A 22,080-nucleotide genomic window follows, 5' to 3' on the forward strand; every position below is an offset into this window, starting at 1 on the left:
CTCATTTGTAAAATGAGCTAAAGAAGGAAATAATAAACTACTCCTTGCCAAAAGAGTCCCAAAATGAGTTTACAGAAAATAGGATACAACTGAGAAAGAATCAATAATGTTGCATTTAGAAAAATTCTAAAACAGACAATGCCCCCAGCTGCCTCCTATCCCAAGAATCTACATTTCAATATTGATATTTTCCCAGGAATATCATAGGGCAGTGAGTCATGAAGCACTGTCATCTCAAAAAAAAATTCTAGTAAAAAGTGCAAAGAAAATATGTGAAATTGTTATTGGAAGACTGTAGCATATTAACAGTGATGACTTCCACATGAGAACTCATGTTAAAAACAGAAATGAAATGCATTAAATCTGTCAGGTATATAGCAAGAAGGTGGGTTATCAAATGATTACCCTTACTATTGCATTTGTATTAAGAAAATATTAAGATTTTGAAAAAACTTCAAATGGTTTAAAAACTCCTCCGTAGATGACTTAAGGATAGATGTAGTCAAGCCAGCTTATAGGCTGGGAGTATCTGGATGATTTGTGATCTGAATCATTTCCAGGAATCCACAGGTCCATTCATTATTAAACTAACAGAGCTTCCTTTCCTGATCCTTATTTTTTTGGTATCAACCAAATCATATGTATGCATATGCATATATTATGTATCTACATGTATACATTTGAACACATACAATATGTACATGTATCAGTATTGTTTTGGTATAAACATGTATGTGCATATTATATATACACACATGTATATGTATATACACACATATAAACACACATATTCGCACACATATCTTACTTGTGAACTTTTTGCAAATTCCTTAGGGGCAGAAATATTTTCATTTTTGTCTTTTTATTCCCAGCACATGATACATGGAAGGCTCTTGAAATTTATTTTTTAATTGAAATACATTAGTGGAAATATTACCCATACTCATGAGATCATGGATGCAGAAGTATATTAGGAATAAATGAGGAAAAGAATGAATGAACCTATTACTAAATTAAAGAGAAAAAATGCCCAAAGAAAATTTTATGCAGCATCATATTGTGGAAAAGCAGAGTTTAGTTAATACTGAAGTTCAAAATTCTGGAATCTGCCTTTCAGTCACCTTCCTCTGCTAATTCCCTATAACAATACCCAGAATCAGATAAAAGTAGCACAACATGAATTCCAAATCAACTATACTCTGTTCAGGGATAAAGTTAAAGGTAGTACAATAAAACGCATTTAGATTTGAATAAAGAACAGAAAACCTATGAGGGGAAAAAAAATATAAGTTTGAGGCTGAGAATCGTATGTTAACTACTGAAAACAACTGTTACTTCTTGAAGCCCAAACTTTCTTACCACCAGTCTAAAAGATCTTTAATCCTTTAAATTCTTACCTGAAATAAATACATGTGGTCTCAGCCAACCATCTAGTTCTAGGAGTCCAGCAAACATGAACACTCCTTCCATCAGATGAAAATTATTGAACACATTTTGTTCTATGTAAAGTAGAGAAAGATATAAAATACTTTTTTTGGTTTTCAGAATGACAGTAAGGATTTGAATACAAAGAGGCATAGTATTATACTTTGTTTTGATACAGTAAACATTTGAGGAAAATGAGTGGAAAGCATAAAGGGCTCAACGTCTCTAAAAAGAAATACTGTAATATGTTCTCTGCACTTAAAATATAATTTATATAAAAGATCAACTTTGAAAAGAAACAACACAGTAAATTCTTTGTAAAAATAGTTTTTAATCCTATCACAAATCAAAATTGTACAAAGGCACAATAGTATTTCAAAACGGCTTGGTCATGTTTCAGTAATAGTGCTTGAGTGAAGCATTTTATTTTATTTTTTCTTTTCTTAATTGATAAAAATATACTGAATTATACCACTTTCCTGGCAGCTGGAATTTCATGAGTGACAATTATACTTTCTCTCCCCACACAGTGGGGAATATATTTGTTAATTGATGATACAGTGAATAGAGTGCTGGGCCTGGTGTCAGGAAGACCTGAGTTCAAAGAAAGCCTCACATCCTAATCACAGCCCCCATTTGCCTTGTTTTCTCATTGTAAAATGTGGATAATAATAGCACCCGTTTCCCAGTGTTATTGAGAGAGTCAAAGGAGATGATAATTGTAAAGTGTTTATCATAGTTACTGGCACATAGTAAGTGCTATGCTAGCTATTAGAGTGAGCTATTTTAGTTAATTGATCTCCAGATAGACTATGCAATCCTTGAAGACAGGGATTGTTTTATTTTTTTTTTTTATTTGTAGCATCTGAATTTATTACAGTACTTATTATTTAGTAGGCACTCAATAAATTATTGTTGAATAATGGGTAGACGTAATGTGTCTAATATTAATTATCCCAACTGTACCAGTGGTAAAAAGAGTTTTTCTTAGTTTGAAATTTTAGTTGTTTGTTTTTTTCAGATTTGGGATTTATCCTTCTATTCTCTTATTATGTGACTACTCTCCTTTTACTGTCCCACCATATCTTTTTCCTTAAATACTGATATTTAAATCAACTTTGCTATTACGAAAAGAATAAGTGACTGTTTTCTGCCTTATGCCCCCTTCCTCAGCATTCCTATGCTTCTGAGGTGGTAATGGGCTAGATAGAACTTCCTTTTTCTGAACATTCTCTCACAAGCATCTATTATCTATCAAACTCATCCCTCTCATGTCCCAAATGCATTCTTCCCTACCCTTTCATTGTGCCTTCTAGTCCTTGTTCTGCTGTTTTAAAAAATATACCTATGATATTAGATCTGTGTTCTCTGAAAAAGAATGTCTGTGTGTATGCATGCACTTATGTTTATGTATGTATATAAATATATGTTGTTTAATAGAAATTACTAGGCATGTAGGAATATATACATATCTACCTTCCTACATTAATTTAATATATGCATATATAAGAGATTCCTATCTTTTGGGCAGAACACAGATATAATATTAAAAGCAAGATTTTGTTTGATTTTTATCTGTTTTTTTTAATAAACATTTAGGACAAAGATGCTAGATAGCACAATGGAAAGGTAGTGAAAAGTCCCATAAGAATATGAAAAGGATGAAGCTGACATTAAATGCATGTGAAGGAGGAGTGAAGAAAGGGAGCATCTTCCTAACCAGTGAATGGCTAGAAGCATATGTGTATGTTTATACATACATACCCACATATATTTATATGCTACATACATATATGGCTATATAAAATAAAGTATAAATTATATCTGTATTGTATGTGTATATATGTATGTGTATATATACACATATGTATGTATGTATACTTATGTGGACATTTTTCTCCTATCTTTTCAGTTTATTCTAAGTTCCTTGAAAATAGACAGAGATGGGGGCAGTTGGGTGGCTCAGTGGATTGAGAGCCAGGCCTATAGATGGGAGGTCCTAGGCCTAGGTTCAAATCTGGCCTCACACTATAAGAATAATGAGAGCCTCTGCCAAAACTGTAATAATAATGAGAACCAAGTAACCAATGTTATGATAGAAGGGGACAAGTTTCCATTCCTTCTCTGGCTCCTTGTGTCCCATCCCCCTTGCACAAATCCTATCCTTACAAGACACTTCCTAGCTGTGTGACCCTGGGCAAGTCACTGTAATGCAGGGCTGCTAGCAAAAGCCTTTGCTTTTGCAAATTTAACTGTAAGCAGCCCTGGCAGGTAGGTTTTAGAATGTTCAGAAAAGACAGTTGGAGCCTGAGGCTATAAATAGTGCTGAAGCTCCAACTGAAGGGCTTTGACCTTTTGGTTTCTGCATTGGCCTGTGCTTATTTGTCTGTTGGGGCATTTGGACCTTGTCTGATTTCTCTGGACCTCTCCCTGATCTCTCCATTTACATCCCCATTATTTCCCCTGAAATTCCCTTTGGGCCCTGGGAGGAAGGGTGGTTTTGGTGGTTGGACATTGTGAGTTTAGCTTCTGTAGGAAAGTAGGACATCTTTAAATCAAGCCACCCCCTTATTTAGTTATCTGATAAATACTTTACTTCAGGGAAGTGAATCCTTCCTTACTGGGAGAGCCGGACTCTCTCAGTCTGACTCCCTTCTCTGTGACCCTTCCCCCAACACCAGCTTTCTCCCTAGTAGTAGTTACAGAACCCTGAAACCCTCTCTCCCTCAACTCATCCCTGCCATCAATAAATTCCCCTTTGTTACCTATACAAAGCCTCTGGTGAATCATTATATTGAATATTAAGGCAAAGGGTGAAGTGGGAAGAAATTACTTTCCTTTTTATTTCTTGAGGGAAACCTAGGCATCCATCTTGGGCAGGAAGCACCCAGTCAAGACTTCCTGCAGACATTCAGTTCTCTGGCAGGTAGGAGCCTTTGATTCCTCCCTCAAAGGACTTTAGAAATTAATGAGAGAAACCCCAGCCTTGATCTAAACATTTCTGACTGGCCCAAATTCCTCCTGTACCTTAAAAGATACTTTCCCTGCCTGAAAGATCCAGTCTATTTCCTCCCTGTACCCTCTGTCTCTAGCCTCAGTGATAAGCCTGTTTGAGCTGCCCTCCTGTATATTCCCATTCATTCCTTTACCTTCCTATATACCACCTACCTCATTCATCCCTTCACTATACTAAGTTATCCCCTTCATTCCTCCTATCACCTATATCACCTTTATCCCTCCTCACTGCCCAAAATTGCCTATTTATTACATCACTTAACTCCCATTGCCTAGCCCTAACCACTCTTCTGCCTTGGAGACAATACACAATATTGACTCCAAGATGGAAGGTAAGGGTTTTAAATTAAAAAAAAAAAGAAAAAGAAAAAAGAAAGTAGGCAGGGACAAATGGAATTTCAATTCATAGTCCAACACTTAAACCAACACATAGAACTATAGATGTTCTATAAATGTTTATTGAATGGAATTGAATTTAAGAACATCAAAGCATAGAATTTTCAAGCTCCAAGGATCCTTTGAGGGCATCTAGTCTAGGGATCTCAAATTCTACTTGTACATTAAAAAAAATAAAGCTGATTCACTAAAGTAAGATATACCATTATTAATAATTTATTTAAAAATGTATTCTGTGAATAATATATTCATCTGAATAGAGGATAAGTGGCTATTTGATATCTCTTGGGTTTGAGCTTCTGTAAGTAGCTCAGGCTCTGTGTTAGAGATCCATGATGTCTAATGCCTTCATTTTACAGATAAGGACATTAAGTCTTGGAGAGATTTATGTAAAGTTCTTGAATTGAATATTAATGAAATAATGAAAGAGGGCAGGCACACATAGTTCTTTGGGTACTCACTGGGCAAGGCTAGGTCAATGGGAAGTGAGGCAGTAATCACTTTAATAAAGCAAACTAACAAGTCACAAAAGAGGTACAAAGGAAGATGGCAGTGTGGTAAGGATGGGAAGGTACAGGAAGGCAGATGACCTGGAAAAGTAGGAGTTGGAGGTTTCTTTTTATAAAGCTTTTTTGGGAAACAGAGAAACAGATGAATTCCCATATATTCTACCTTGGGGTTAGTTCATTGACATATCCAAATCATTTCAAAGTCATGAGCAAAATTTCAAAGACAGTATCTCAACATTCTCAGCATCTTTTTGATGTTCTGCAGGTCTGGAAATGTGGAGGCCTGGATTTTGTCTGGAATTTCCATATCAAAAGGATAATCATTTTGAAAAGAAGCACCTAGATGGTTTCTGCTGATTCTTCACATATTAATAGGATGTTAATTTTGGTTAATATACGATAAAATTATTAATTATGCTTCTTCAGTCTTTGGAATGGTTGGTACATGACTTCTAAGTTGCCCTTCACCACCTTCTATTTTTTAATTATATATATTTTTTCTTCTAGATTACTTGTTGGTTCAAATTTCAACAATCATTTTGTGTTCTTTTGTGACCCATGTTCTTGCCTTTCCTCCCACCTTTCCCCTCTCCCCAAGATAGCAGGTAGTATAATATAGGTTGTATGTCTTGTAATATATATTTCCATGTTCATTGTGCTGTGAAAGAAGACATATATTGCTTATACTAGAGAAAAATTCATGAAGTAAATAAAATGAAGAATGAAATGCTTCAATCTGCATTCAGACGATGTCACTTCTTTCTATTGCAGTGAACAACCATGAGTTCCTTGGAGTTGTCCTGGATCCTTGCATTGCAGTTATTCGGAGCTGATCATTGTAAAATATTGCTGTCACCATGTACAATATTCCCCTGGTTCTCCTCTTCATTTTATATCATTTCATATAAGTCTTTCCATGTTTATTTTTGTGATCATCTTATTCATCATTTCTAATGGCATCATAGTACTTCTTTACAATTATATAATACGATTTGTTCATCCATTCTCTAATTGATGGATATCCCTTCAGTTTCCAGTTCTTTGCTGCTATAAATATTTTTGAACAAGTAGGTCCTTTTCCACTAACATTGATTTCTTTAGGATACAGACCTAGTACTGGTATTGCTGTGTCAGAGGGTATTCACAGTTTTATGATCCTTTGGGGGCATGGTTCCAAATTGCTCTCCAGAATGGTTATATTAGTTCAGAACTCCACTAACAGTGTATATTTGTGTCTGAATTTTCCCATATCCCTTCCAATATTTATTATTTCCTTTTTTTTACAATGCCAATCTGATAGGTATGAAGTGGTATTTGAGATTTGTTTTAATTTGAATTTCTTCAATTAATTGTAATTCGGAGCATTTTTTCATAAGATTAAAGACAGTTTTAATTTTGTCATCTGAGAATTGCCTGCTCATATCTTTTGACTACATGTCAATTGAGAATACCTTGTGTTCTTATACATTTGACTCATTCTCTATATATTAGAGAAATGAGACCTGTGCCAGAGATACTTGCTATAATTTTTTTTCCCATTTTTTTTTCATTCTAATTTTGGTTGCATTGGCTTTGTTTGTGCTTTTAATTCAATGTAGTCAGAGCTGTCTCTTTTTTATCTCATAATGTTTTCTGCAATCTTATTTCATGCTACTTATCCTTCATATTGGCTATATATCAATTTACTATATTGACCAGCAGGGAGTGGGACAGTCAGGGATCCAAAACAAGATACAATTTTAACATGGTGACAAAGCTGTTTAGTGGCAGGGCTTAAAGTAGAAGCTAAAACTACTGACTACCAACCCTTTATGCACCATATATTCCTGCCTCAGTAAGATTATTAAATCTCAATGGTAATTATAATACCTCAGTGGATTACAAGAAAACATATTTTTCTTATTTCTGAAACTTAGATAAGAATAGGGATGAACCTGCAATCTTTTATGGTATAGGAAAATACCAATTAATGAAATTACTTGGACTAATTAAAGTTGACGCCTTCTCTGCAAGTTACAGTTGCCTAAATGTTCAATCAGTGAGGTGACTAGCCCAGGGTCATCATAATATCTTTTAGTGAAGAGACTTGATGAAATTTGCTCTTGCTTTAAGGAGCCAGCTCTCTCTCTACTTTCTTTCTATTTCTGTTAGGTAGTAGACCTATTTTCATTTTGTAACTATTCCATATTTTCTTAGGTTATTCTTCTTGAATATGATTTACTTATCTCACTTTGTCTTAGCTATAGGGACTTCTTTGCTATCCTGTGTTGTCTGGCTTCAAGCTTACTGTCATATGAGGGAAAACAACATTTTCAGAACTCTGTTTAAAAAAAATCTTTTTAAGCATAAATAACTTTAATGAGCTAATGCTTCATTTCCTTCCAAATTTCTCTTTTCCCACTATATATATATATATATGCATATATATATATATATATATATATTTTTTTTTTTTTTTTGGCTTGGACACTAGTTAAGCCAAGTCTTTCTTTTTCTAAATCAATAAGGCAAGAGGTCTTTGGAGGCTTCATTTTTGTCTTCCTTTGATATATTTACAAGCAATTTTCTAAATAGACTTACTCAATCTGGGATTGTAGAAATTCTTTAAAGTCAAGAAATCTTGCTTTTGATATAGATAAAAGGATCGTAAAAAAATTTACTTTCAGACTTTTTCAGGCAGTTAAATTGCCTTCCTAGGATTTCCATAAAAAGCAAACTGAATCTTCACATAGGACAGGATACACACTGAGACCGGGCTTTGGAAACAATGATATTCAGGCTTGCACGGGAAGGGAATCAGTGATCCAAGTAAGATTTATTATACTACCCTCAGATCCAAGTTAGGTTACTCCTTCTGATCTTTCATGTGGAACATATAAACTGTCTTTCATAACAAGGTCATGTGGAAGAAGACCAACTATTTTTATAGGGAAAGGAATAGGGTTTCCATCAGGTATATCTGATAAACTTCTTACTCTTGACATTATAAGATGTGGAGTGAAGAGATTTGCCTGGGTTCAAATCCAGGCTCTAATATTTGCTACCTAGTTGACCCTGAAGTTATGTGATGTTTGAGCCCTGGTTTCCTCATCTGTAAAATGGGAATAAGCAACATTTGTATGACCTACCTCATAGGCTATGATAAGGAAATCATTTTGCAAATCTTTGAGTTACATAATTTGAATTACAGTAAATTATTTCCTAGACTAGAGAACTCTCCCTGACAACCCTATTATTCTGACCCTTTCTTAATCTGATCTAGCTAAAATTCCTCATCTAATAAATCTACATTTCAATATACATTCATAAAATGACTGCTCTTTAATGAAGAGTTGAAATAGTTTCATCTTTGGAATAGAAGGTGGTCTATCTTCAGTCTTCTTTAAAATTCAATTTTTCTGGAAATAAATTCTATTAGTATTTTTTAAAAAGTAATTATATGCAATTCATTGGTATCTGGAAAATACTTAATGAGAGGCTTATAAACTTACCCATCCATCTCCTTCTCCCTAGGAGGCCTCCAAGCTACCATTTTTGCTTATGCATTATTTAAAGTTAGTCTCTTCATTATAGTATAAAGCAGTGATTCCCAAAGTGGGCGCTACCACCCCCTGGTGGGTGTTGCAGCAATCCAGGAAGTGGTGATGGCCACAGGTGCATTTGTCTTTCCTATTAATTGCTATTAAAATTAAAAAAAAAATAATTTCCGGGGGCTAAGTAATATTTTTTCTAGAAAGGGGGCAGTAGGCAAAAAGAGTTTGGGAACCACTGGTAAAGGTTTTGACCCAAGAAATAAGAGTAGAAATACCAGAATTTCATTGAAAGGTATGGAAAATAAAAAATAGTCAGGATTATAGGTTTATAAATAAGAAGGACATAAGAGACAATTTGATCCAAGAGATTAGACAACTGAGTTCCAAAGAGGTTAATTGATTTCCCCAAGATCACTTAAGTAGTAATAGAATAGGCATTTTAATACAAATTTATAGAATTGAAATGTAGCACTAATTCTACTTTAAAATGTTGTTTCTTAACTTATAAAAATGCTTACTTTTTTAGTATATTTTGAGTTTGAGTAAAAAATATATATTCACCTTCTTTTCATCATATTAGGAGAACAGGATCATAGATCTAGAGTTAGAAAGAACCTTAGAATTTACTATATCCAACCTCCTAATTTTAAGTATGGGACCAGAAAAATTAAGCTATTTGCCCAAAGTCACACAATATAATAAAAAAGTTCAAATTTGAAACTAGATCAAAACTCAATGCTCTTTCTAGCATTCCATGCTGATTCTAAAACATGTGTCAGGTCTATGGGGCAAATATTAATATAGATGATCTCATCTTGTCCCACTTTAATATAATATAGTAGAAAAAGCAGTGGGCAGTGGTATGCATTTGTATGTGTGCTAATACTTTATCATTTCAAGAAGATTTGGCATTTCTTCATCATAGATTCTCTCTCTAGGAAAAACAAATTATCATCTCCCATTTGCTATGTTGCAGATGATTTTATGGATTGTTATGATCCATTTCCCCTCAAACCACCACTCCCCACCCCCCAAAAAAGAAAAACTACCATCTAATGGTCTATTTTCCACTTAGAAGACATATATCTGTCTGTATGTTATCATATATGTCAGGCATCCAACTGCAATTGAATTAGCAAGCACATCTAAACTTTAAATAGGTCTGAAATGTAAAATTATATAGAAATCTAAAGTACCCCAGCAAATAGTGAAATTATTGCTTATTAGTTGTAATTTGGTGTCTAATTCTAGGGCCACATTAATAGAGAGAGAGTGTAGTATAGAGGAAAGCTATATTAAACTTTCCCATGAAGTATGGAGTCACAGGACTTGAATTTAAATCCTGCCTCAACCACTTCCTACTTTACTGGCTTTGGGAAAGTTATTTAAGCTTCTTGGTCCAAGTTCACTTAGATCATCTGTGAAATTAGAGGCTAGAGTAGATGACATCTCTGGTTGCATCAGGTTCAGGATTTGTGATCATCTTAGATTTATCACCAAAGAGAAGTCATATATGCACAAGAACCTTTGAGAGATTTTTTTTCCACTTTCTATTCGATCCTTGTATCATGTTTGTTTGATGTGACCATGAAGTCATTCCAAAATGCCTATTGAATGATAAATCTCCACAGATCCCTTTACTTATTTTTTCCCTGAGGTACTTGCAATTAAGGAATATCTCCAGGATCTGGTTTTTACTACTTTAGAACATGACTGATTCAAGTAAACTCTTTAGGTCAGATTAATCTAAACCTGACACGAATTTACTTTTTGGTCAAGGTAGTTTGGTCACACAGTATTAACACTCTATCTACTGTCAGTATTCATAGTTTTCTCTTATATTGAAGCTGGATCTGCCTATACTCATAAAAGTAGGGAATCCAGCTCATTAACTAGATGCTAACGCTCCCCAATTCTGCACATGTAATTTAATGAATCTTATTTTGATTGATTACTCTTTATTGAGGATGGGTTCTGAATCTCATTCATTTTTTTTTTTTACTTTTTTTTTTTTTTATTTTAAACCCTTAACTTCTGTGTATTGACTTACAGGTGGAAGAGTGGTAAGGGTAGGCAATGGGGGTCAAGTGACTTGCCCAGGGTCACACAGCTGGGAAGTGTCTGAGGCCGGATTTGAACCTAGGACCTCCCGTCTCTAGGCTTGGCTCTCAATCCACTGAGCTACCAAGCTGCCCCTGAATCTCATTCATTTTTTGCTTATTCTCATGAAGCCCAAAAAAGTGTTTTGTGTTTAGTGAATACTCAAGAAAATTCTGACAAATACTATTTTATATAAATTGATTAAAGTCCAAACGACTATTGAATAGAGTCTTAGAAGACAACAGAAAAGTCTCTTTCTTAGGAGAAAATCTATCATGACTAGTCTGGGTAATAAGTTCATTTTTTCTACAAAGAGTAAAAGGATTCATTTAAAATGTCGGGTGACTTACTACTTCCTGAGAGAGATATAAATGTGATAAAGACTTGTCTCCTAACATGGAGACAACCCACATGGAAACAGATATAAATAGTAGAAGTTCAGATATATTAAAAGTTTGAGCGATTACCTGTCTACCTCACAGAGATTTATTACTCTGAAAAAAAAGGAAATTAATACATTTTCATTTGATATTTTTAGCAATTCTCTAATGATAAGTAAGGTTCTCAAGGACTAGAAAGTGGCAAACATAACATGATTATTCAAAAAGTGGGACATGGAATACAGCAAGCAATTATAGACAGGTTAAACTTTCATTAGCTGTGGGAGAAAAAATAGTAGAAACAATTTCCCAAACTATTTTGAGGCATTACCTTCATTGGCTGATCTAATTAGAAGCAATCAAAATGGATTTATCAGAGGGACATTTTCACTGTTTGGACATTTCTAAAGTTATTAAATACTGCTAGACATGAAGAGGTACCTATTTTTCTACATGGATTTTCAGAAGACAGTGAATTTATTTATTTTAAATAAAGAGAAAGAAAACCCTATCTTTAAAACAAAAGCTAGTAAACCATTGTGTGAAAAAGAATTGAAATAGATTGAAAAAGCTCTTCTTTGTTAGGGAATGCATGTGAATGATTTGGATAAAAATTACAAATGCAAAATAACCATGTGCTACTCAAATAATTAGGATTAATGCCATCACAGTAAAGGGCTTTATATCTTGGGGTTGATTTAGACAGGACACGGAAATGCAGTATTACATAGACAAATGTGAAATAATTAGCTTCAAAATAAGAGAATAGAGACTATGTATTTAATGAAATAGAATAGCCATCCAGTGTGTTGAACAAAAATGGGATTATTTGCAGCAGTCAGCAATTAAAGGGAAAGAAGAAAAAAGCCTGTCCCACCCCTCTCTACAAGGAAAACAGATCAAACTCAGAGGAATAGAATGCACACAAAACAAGGATGCCTTAGGGTAAAACTAGAGCTTCCCCTCATTTAGAAGTGACATTCTCTCCCTGTGTTCATTTTGTTTTTGTAGAAATAAAAAGAGCCTATAATACAGAATTGGTAAACAAAGATCATTCATCCTTAACCACATGAGACAACTGTATTGAAAATGGCCCTGAACTTTAGCCACCATATGACCAGTCAGTCCTATGAACCAAAAGACTACTACTGGCTTTGTCTCTGTACAGGGAATAACTGGAAGTTAATATACATAGGGCAAAGTGGGCACAAGAAAAGAAGAGGAAAGAAGTAGAACAAAGCGCACCTTTAGTGCAGTCAACAGAGGAAGAAATTGCTACTCCAGGACCTGCATTATTGTTCAGTAGTTTTAGTTATGTCTGATTCCTTATGACCCCATTCTGGGGCTTTCTTGGCAATGATGCTGGAGTGCTCCGCTATTTCCTTTTCCAGTTCATTTTATAGAAAAGGAAAGTGAGGCAGTAGGGTCCCAAGTGACTTACCTAGGGTCATACAAAAAGTGTTTTAGGCTGTATTTGAAATTAGGTCTTCCTGAACCTAGACCTAGCACTTTATTCATAGTGTTACTTACCTGCCTATAGGACATCTGAAGTTACCATATTACTGAAGTATTGACTGTTGTGGAGACAGGAACGACCAGGGCTTGAGTGGCCCTGGTTGAGTAGGACCTCAACTGAGGTCCAGACACTAGGGAAAGCATGGTAAAAATAAAAGCCAGAGCTGGATTTGAACTCAGTTCTTCATGACCTTAGACACTTACTAGCTCCCCAGGGATGCTGTTTAACCCTGTTTTGCTTCAGTTTCCTTATCTGTAAAGTGAGCAGTAGAAGGACATGGCAAACCACTGCAGTATCTATGCCAAGAAATTCCCAAATGAGGACTTATGAGAAAAAACCCTATCCATGTCCAGAGAAAGAACTGTGAGAGTAGAAACACAGAAGAAAAACAACCGCTTGATCTCACGGTTTGATGGGGATATGATTGGGGTATTGATATGACTCTAAACAATCACCTTAGTGCAAATATTAATAATATGGAAATAGGTCTTGATTAATGACACATGTAAAACCCAGTGGAATTGCACATTCCCTACGGGAGGCCAGTGGCAGAAGAAGGAGGGAAAGAACATGAATCATGTAACCATAGAAAAATTTTCTTAATAAAATTAAATAAAAAAAAACAAATGGGGTCACAAAGAGTTGGACACAACTGAAATAACCAAACAACTTCCTGACAGGTCCAGCAATCTTTTTACTTCACCATTTATGTCCTCTTGAACAATCCTTGGACAGTTTCCTAAATCAAAGTGTGGTAACCCCCGGTGTTAATGAAAGGTGACAAGTTTCCCCCACCAAAGGATAAAATCTTTTGAACTAATAAACCATTCAGTGAATGCCTTAATATTGTTTCAAAATTCAAAATCCTTTTTGGGGGTTCCTCTTTTGAATAACCAGTCTTTATAATTAATACTACACTATAATTTCATTCAAGTTCTGCAAAATGAAGGCAAATTTGGGTTTTGGATAGCCAAGTGATGTTTGGGAAAGCCTTGGAAATGGGAAAGCCTTGGGAATGTAAATGCTCATCACCAGGTTAGCTGATAACTTTTTTTTTTTTTTTTTTTTTTTGGCTATGACAACTCTTAAAAAGTGACTATCAGAATTAGATAATAAAAACATAAATGTTCTAAAGAATCAAGATATTAAAGAGCTAAAGAGGGAGAGAGACAAGAAACATAACTCAGCATGAATGGAAAGAGAAAGGAGACTCCAGGTAATAACTCTGTTAAGTGCAAAATGGGATCTTACTCTTTTGCCAGTGATTGCTAGTGGTATGTAATAGAAAATCATTTGAAATCAAGTCACGAACAAAAAGGCAATACCTGAAAATATGTACCTGAGGATCACTAGAATGGACCATAGAATCAATAACAATCTTTATAGAAAAAAAATTGATCTATGAAATTGGTTTTAAAATTGAATGATACATTTTTTAGTTTTGTGGAGTTCCATGTTGTGGACATATTTAGTTTGTAAACACACTCAAGAACATAAAATAAAATAAAAAAGATTAAATAACAAAAAAGATAGTATTTTAAAAGAAAGAAATGAAACCCAAAATGTTATTATTAACCCTCTCTTCATCTACTTTTCAGCAACCCAGAACGAAGACCTGCTGTCCTGCGTTAGCAACATTTCAGGTAGCTCTTATTAATATTATTTCTTTACAAAGAGTCACAAATGACTAATAGAGAAAGAAGGAACTTCATAAGCCCTTTACTATTTCTTTTTGACTCTTACTTTCTGTTTTAGTAATAACTCTAACTCTAAGACAGAAGGACAAAGACTAGGCAAACAGGGTTAAGTGAGTTGCCCAGGATCACACATCTAGAAAAGAATGTCTAGGAGGCCAGATTTTGACTGTATGCTCTACCCACTGAGCCAGCCTTTTACTGTTTATATCTAATCCAATACCTACATTTTACAGATAACAAAACTACAGCCCAGAGAAGTGAAATGATTCATCTTAGATTACTTAATCAGTGACAAAATCAGAATTTGAACTCAGGGCTTCTGATGCCAAAGATGGTGCATTTTATACTGTGATTAATTTTTTAAATTATTGTTTTTAACATATGTTAAACTGCTTCTGATTTTAAATTCTGTTTAATTCTCAACTCATACCAGTATTTTTTTTTAAATTATAGGATGGTATAGATTAAAGAGTTGTAATGACACTCAAATCCTCACTTTATTGCGATCTGCTTTTCTCACTTACATGATTTAATTTTAAGCATTACTATTCAGAGATGTATTGGGGGCAAATAAATAAATAAATATATCAATATATATTTTATATGTATACATATATTTATATATATTGCTTTCTCCTCCCTTGTTTTTGAAGGATTTATAGATTCAGCTTGGTGGAATTATATAGTTAAAATTATTTTAAATATACCACAAATCTTAATATCATAATACTTTTCTCCACATAATTCCATTGACATAATTTAGCCTTTAGAATAATGGGAAGATTTACCATCATAAATGAAAACTTAGTGAGGATACCCCACCTCACCCCCCACATAAAAATGAAATATAGGGGAAGTTTGAATTTTAAGAAAATATTAAAACAGGTCACCTGATATTTGAGAGCCTCCCCAAAACTCATTGAACAGTTCTAAGGATAAAATGGGACAATAGATATGAATATTTTTTCAGAATTTAAAAGGGATTATGTAAATTATTATTAAAGTTGACTTTTTCACAAATAAACTTTAATGGTAAATTATGGACTATATACAAAAATAATTTTTTGAAATCACTGCAAAAATATCTCAGCTCAGTACTAGTTATTCCTTTTTCCCTTTGTGCTATATGAGGTGGTATACAATGTGCTTTATAGAATTCTGTTAAAAACTGCTTTTGTTTGGTAAATTGTTGATAATATAAGAGATTAGAATTAGAATAGGCATTGTTGTCTGTGGTTTTGCAATGGGATGTGGTTCTAACATTGTTGATTATTCTCTGATAAAATGAAAGTTAAACCATAAAAACAACTTTCAAGAATAAAATAATTCACAGTTTGAAATAAATTTGTAGTTGCGAAATGCTTTATGTCCATTGCAAAATCCACTATATTATTTGGTCCTCACAGTACTACTGTGAAATAGGTCATACAAATGATTTCTCCACTTTATGGAGGAGGAAACTAGCTGTATCAATGACTTACTTTAAGTTATTCACTCAGTAAGAAGAAAGTGAAATGGATTTGAACGCAGGTCTTATACTTACATCTCCAGTTCTCTTCTACTATTTCCAGAATCCCAGATTTTAAAATTATAAGGGCCCTCCAAAATGTGGTTTAACTAGAATATGAATAAAGATAACTTCAACAACAGTGGCTTCAAACTCTAAAAATAGGTCTCACAAACATATATCTAACAATTCCCAAGGATAGTTTTAAAATGTAATGTTTTCTGTTTTATTATATTTTATTACACACCTTCTGATTACATTTTTGTCTGTTTAGAGAATCATTCCCCTGTGGCCTGCAGGCCAGGGTTTGATATTTGTGTTCCAAAATATCCTTGAAAAATAGTTATCCAGGCTTTAATTTAAAAAAAAATCTGGTCAGTCAATCAATAAGCACTTTAAAGTGCCAAAGGCTCTGTGCTAAGTACTTAATTAATATTATCTCGTTTATTCCTCATGACAACCCTGTAAGGTAAGGTGCTGTCATCATCATCATCATCATCATCATCATCATCATCATCATCATCATCATTATTATTATTNATCATCATCATCATCATCATCATCATCATCATCATCATCATCATCATTATTATTATTCCCTCTTTACAGTTGAAGAAACTAAGGAAGAGGTCAAGTGATTTGTCCAGATTTACACAGATATCAAGTGTCTGATTTTGAGATCTATCTATTATCTCTGAGTCTGAGACTGGATTGGAATTCAGTTCTTCCTGTTTCCAGGCCCAACATTCCAGCCACTGTACCATCTTGGTGCTGAAGGAGAACTGATTTAAGCCCTTGCTCTGGGGTCAGGCACTTTGTTTAGAGGAGAGGGGGAAAAAAGAGTTTATACTCTAATAAGGGAGGCAACAAGTAACAACTTAATAGATTTAAGTTATATAGAGAGTAGGTAGAAAGCACTCTGAGAATGGACAACATTTGCAGGGGGCGGTGGTGGGTTGGAGAAATGTCCTGGAAAGACCTGCTGAGTCTATTCCATTTGGGGATAACTCTAATTGTTAGTTGAGTCTTTTTCTGCCTTACAGCCACAAATTGCTTCTTTGCAGGTTTCTTCTTTTTGTTCCTAGTTCTGTTCTCTGGGGCCAAACATAAAAGTCGAATCCATCTTGCATATAACAGCCCTCCAAATATCTGAAGACAAGAATCATGTTCTCTGCTTGGTCTTCTCATTTCCAGGTAGGATATGCTCACCCCCTTCAACAAATCTTCATAGAGAATGATCAAATCATTCATCATCCTTGTCACTATCCACTTGTAGCTTTCCAGTTTATCAGTGTCCTTGCTAAAATGTAGTAGTCTCAACTAAATCCTTCAGGGCAGGATACAGTGACACAATCGCCTCCCTACTTCTAGAAACTGTCTCTCAATAGAGCCTAAGATAGCAATGTTCCTTGGCTGTCATGTCACATTGTTGACATACATTGAGCTCTAGATCTATGGAAGACACTGGTTCTTTCCCAGATAGCCTGCTGTCTAGTCATATCTTGTCTTCTTCCCTCCATGCTCTTTTCTTTGAATCTCAATCTCTCTCTCTCTCTCTCTTTCAATCCAAATAAGTTACTTTAAATGCAGAATACCTAGACATTGATGTATTATTTTTATTTGGGGCGGGGAGGATACTAATACCAGATCATTTTGATAAATAATACTTAATGATGTCTTATATAGTCTGACAAGGGAAATATCTTCTCTGACATTATTGCTCACTTTTCGCCATTTGCAATTTTGTGTCATTTTTTTTAATTCAGTTATATAAAGTAACCCACTATGACTTTAACCACCTTTGTAGTTGACTGTTAGTAGGGGGAAGGTAATGCAGATCATTTTGATAAGCAATGTTTAATGATGCTTTATATCTAGTGTAATACTCTCATTTTGTTGAATATTTTATTTTAGTGACTTTTAAAATTATGAGAGTTAAGCCTTATGGTTCTGTTTTATTTTATTTTTAGTTACCTGCCTGTTTTGTGACCCTATTTGGATTTTCTTGGCAAAGATCCTGGAATAGTTTGCCATTTATTTCTCCAGTTCATTTTACAAATGAAGAACAAAGGCAAATAAAAGTTGCCCAGGGCCACACAGCTATTACTCTAAGGCTGCATTTGAATTCAGATCTTCTGGACTCCAGGCACACTGCTCTAACCATTGTATCACCCAGCTGCCCACTTCTTACCGACTTTTTTTTTTGTCTTGCATAAAACATCTTCAACAACCCTGCACACCACAATTTTCATTTTCTTTTTCTAAGTCTTCCAATGGCTTATTAGAAATTTATTTCATGTACTATTTCCCTAATAGTTTGATACTTATCTTAAGAAAAAAATGTATGGACTTCCAGGGGTGAAGCCCATATGGAATAATAATTAGAGAACAGCACTGGTTCATTGTGAAAATCCCCACAAAATGAATATAGGAGTGAAGGAATCAAGAGACAGAGTGAAACAATCCTCAAAAGAGGAGAAACACACAAGGTAGGCAGAGACCATTTGGGGAACTGGGATGAGAGGGGAGCAGAACTAGCAGGAGTCATAGCAGTGAGTGAAGAGCAAACAAAGAGCAAGATAGCTCCCCCTAACCTCACACTTCTGCTCTCACAGGTTCCAGAGCTTAAGGCCTGTCAAGTGGGCAGACCCTGAGATCCTTGGGACAAGTAGAGGTCCAAGCCAACTCACAACCCTTGAAATTTCAAACCTGTGGAGAAGTCCAGAGTCCCAGCCCAGGGCAACCTGGGCTGAAGGGGGTCGATCTGTATGGACCCAGAGTGAAGCCAGGAATCCCAGTATGGGTTTGGGGTGAGGACACAGTTCTCAGGGGGAGCCTCCCCGGGATCTTTTTGCCCAAAACTAAGGGAAGAGCTCCAAGACAGGGCAATCAAGGGTATGTCTGATTGAATAAAGAACACCTTGAGATAAAAAATTGAACCTAAACCTGGAACTAGAAATCCATGAGCACCTGACCTGATCAAGTGCAGAATGAGATCAAAAGCTTACACCCAAGCCTGAGGAAAGTCTTTAAGCTAGCAACATCTCAAGGGTCAATTGAATCAGCATGGGGAGGGGCTTATCAGAACTCTTAGCTCTTAGACCATCTGCTAAACTAGTAACAACCCAGAAAATAAGCCAAAAATAGCATCAAGGAAGGACTGAAGTTTAAGAGGGTACCTCAACTTCCCAGAAAACAGAGCCTATCTATAATTAAATAGGAAAATACTTTTTATGGAGACAAAGAGCAAGGTATAAACACAGAAGGGGACAGCAAAAAGAAAAGAAACACATGCAAAGTCCAAAAGGAATATATGGAATGGACACGGAGTCTGGAAGAGCTCAAAAAAGACTTCAAAAAAACAATTAAGAGGGGCAAAGGAAAAGTGTTGAAGGGAATGAAAGTGATACAAGAAGAAAGGAAAGTGATGCAAGAAGAAATGGGCCAATTGAAAAAGGAAAATCAAAAACTAACAGAGGGAAACCAGATCTTAAAAATCTGAAAAGAAATAAATGTATGGAAAAATCTGCTTCTTTGTCCCTAATTTCTCTGCTGACCTGCAATCTTGAATCTCAAATTATATATTAGACAACTTTAATAGAATATATTTTTGATATTTTTTACATTTTTGATATTTAAAATATTCACATTTTAAACTCGACATGTCCAATTCCAAATTCATAATTTTCTCCTTCAAAACCCTGTATCCTTCTAGTCTTCTTTGCTGCTACCAAGCATTCCCCTTTCCATTCCCAAGGTTCACAAACTAGGGGTCATCTCCATCTCCTTACTCTCTCTCTCTCCTCCAAATCTAGTCTTGCCAAGGCCAGTATATTCTACCTTCCTAGCAACTCTCTCATAAATCCCTTTCTCTTCATCTGATATTGCTACTACACTCATCACATCATGGCTATACTATTGTAGTAGTTTACTGGTTTGTCTGCACCACACTAGTCTCTTCTATTCCAATCCATCCTCTGCTCAACTATAAAAACAGTCTTTATAAAGCTCAGATCTAACCATGTCACCCTGTACTCAAAAATCTCCAGTGGTTGCCTATCACCTCCAGAATCAATAAAAAGTCTTCTGCCATGCAAAGTTGTATGGATTTAATATAAATTTGTATCCCTCTTTCCTTTTAGAAAGGAAAGTTTTGAAAATATATATTGGTCTCAGTTCTAGCCTTTGAATGTGCACATATGTAAACTGTGGGAGGATACCAGAAGACTCATGGCTCCCTGGTGTCCTGGAAGATGCTTGCTCCTTGTCCCACTGTCCCACATGACTTCTGGTTGTTTGGATCACTGGCCTCTGACACAGAATGAGAATAAATCTATCTAATCAGGTAACCCCAGAAAAAAGTGACATCACCAGGGTTATGTTATAGATCAAGGAAGTTTGTTGTCTTATGGCTAGAAAGCAATGGGAGTGAACAAAGACAGGAGATGAGCAGAAAACACAAAATATGGAATATGTAGCTGAATTCTCTCCAAACTACTTTCACTATCTAATAAATAATTATAAATTAACATATAGTCTCTAGAGAATCCCAATTCATGCCATAGAGAGCTTGTTTGTACACAATTATTTGCATGTTTTCTCCCCTATTAGAATGTGAACTATTGAGGAGAAGAGACCATATTTTGCCCTTCTTTGTATCCCTAGCACTTAGTCTAATGTCTGTCATATAACAGGTACCTAATCAATATTTATTGACATAGTCAAAGGTATTCTGGTAAATGCTTAACAACCAGTGCTTGGAGGGTAGAGCATTTGGGAAATACTTTGAAATTTTTTTTTCTGTATTATTGACATTTTTATCATTTTCTTATGTCTAGACTATTAAAAAATAAGCCCTAATTTACAACATTTTATGATTTCCAAGTTATAAATGCTCACACTAATTCTCAAGAACTATTTCAAGCAGGCTCCAATAAGTACATCCCTGGGTCATATTGTCTTTCCTACAGTTTCAGCAGCTATTCATGTAACAATCTCCTTTCTCCTTTTACTTATTCTAGCACTCTTTTCAAGGCACACAAGTCTTTTTATTCCTGAGTGATGTCCGTATTGAATATTCTCTGAATATGACTATTTTTTTCTTGAACTTTATCTAAAGTAGTTTCATGTATTCTATCCTTCCTTTCTCAATTAGTGAAAACTTTAGTTTTAATTTAATTCAGTCACTTGAAGGAACAGAAAGCAAAGTGTCTTCCTTTGTTGTTCAGTCACATCTATTCAATACATCTTTGCCTGGGAAAAATGAAGAGATGGCAATAGATTTGTATTTTATTTGAATGATACTCTAAAGAAACAAGTCTTGTATTATAATAAGACCTGAAGTACTTTTTACCCTTGGTTTTTTTTATGAGAACTGATAGATTTAATAGCTGTGAGGATTGATTAATTATTCTTCAGAAGAAAAAAAAACTCTAGAAAGCTGAAAGTGTAAATCATTCAATGATCCAAGATGGTCATTTGCAACTTCCAAAGCATTCAAGAAAGAATAGCAAAGGGCTAAAGAATATATTTTAAATGAGAATTCTAAATATTAAGCCACCTTTTGTACTTATTAATCTGGTTGTACATCAGCTAGGGAATCATACACATAGAAATGCTTCAAAAGTAATCTGCTATTTTGTTCATCAACAAATATTCATTTTTAAAAAGCTCATCTTTCCAAAGAAAAATCAATTCATTAGCAATTTACTTTTAGCCTGCACCTAAATGTTAATCCCATAACATTTTGGCAGTTTAAAATTAAAAAAAGGTGGATATGAAAATTCAAAGAAGTATGATATAATAGAAATCAGAAAACTTGGATTCCAGTACTTAATGCATAACTTGTGCCATCAAAATCTGCATATGGTCTGGATTTTACATTTTTAAAAAATCATTTTATTTTTGTTGAACAGTGCAGAATTGAAAATGGCCTTGTAATTCTCCATAAAGATTGTACTCCAGCTTGATATCAATCCATAAATTAACACTTGAAGAAGGCA

This window comes from Gracilinanus agilis, chromosome 6 (assembly GCF_016433145.1).
Source record: "Gracilinanus agilis isolate LMUSP501 chromosome 6, AgileGrace, whole genome shotgun sequence".
Taxonomy (NCBI): domain Eukaryota; kingdom Metazoa; phylum Chordata; class Mammalia; order Didelphimorphia; family Didelphidae; genus Gracilinanus; species Gracilinanus agilis.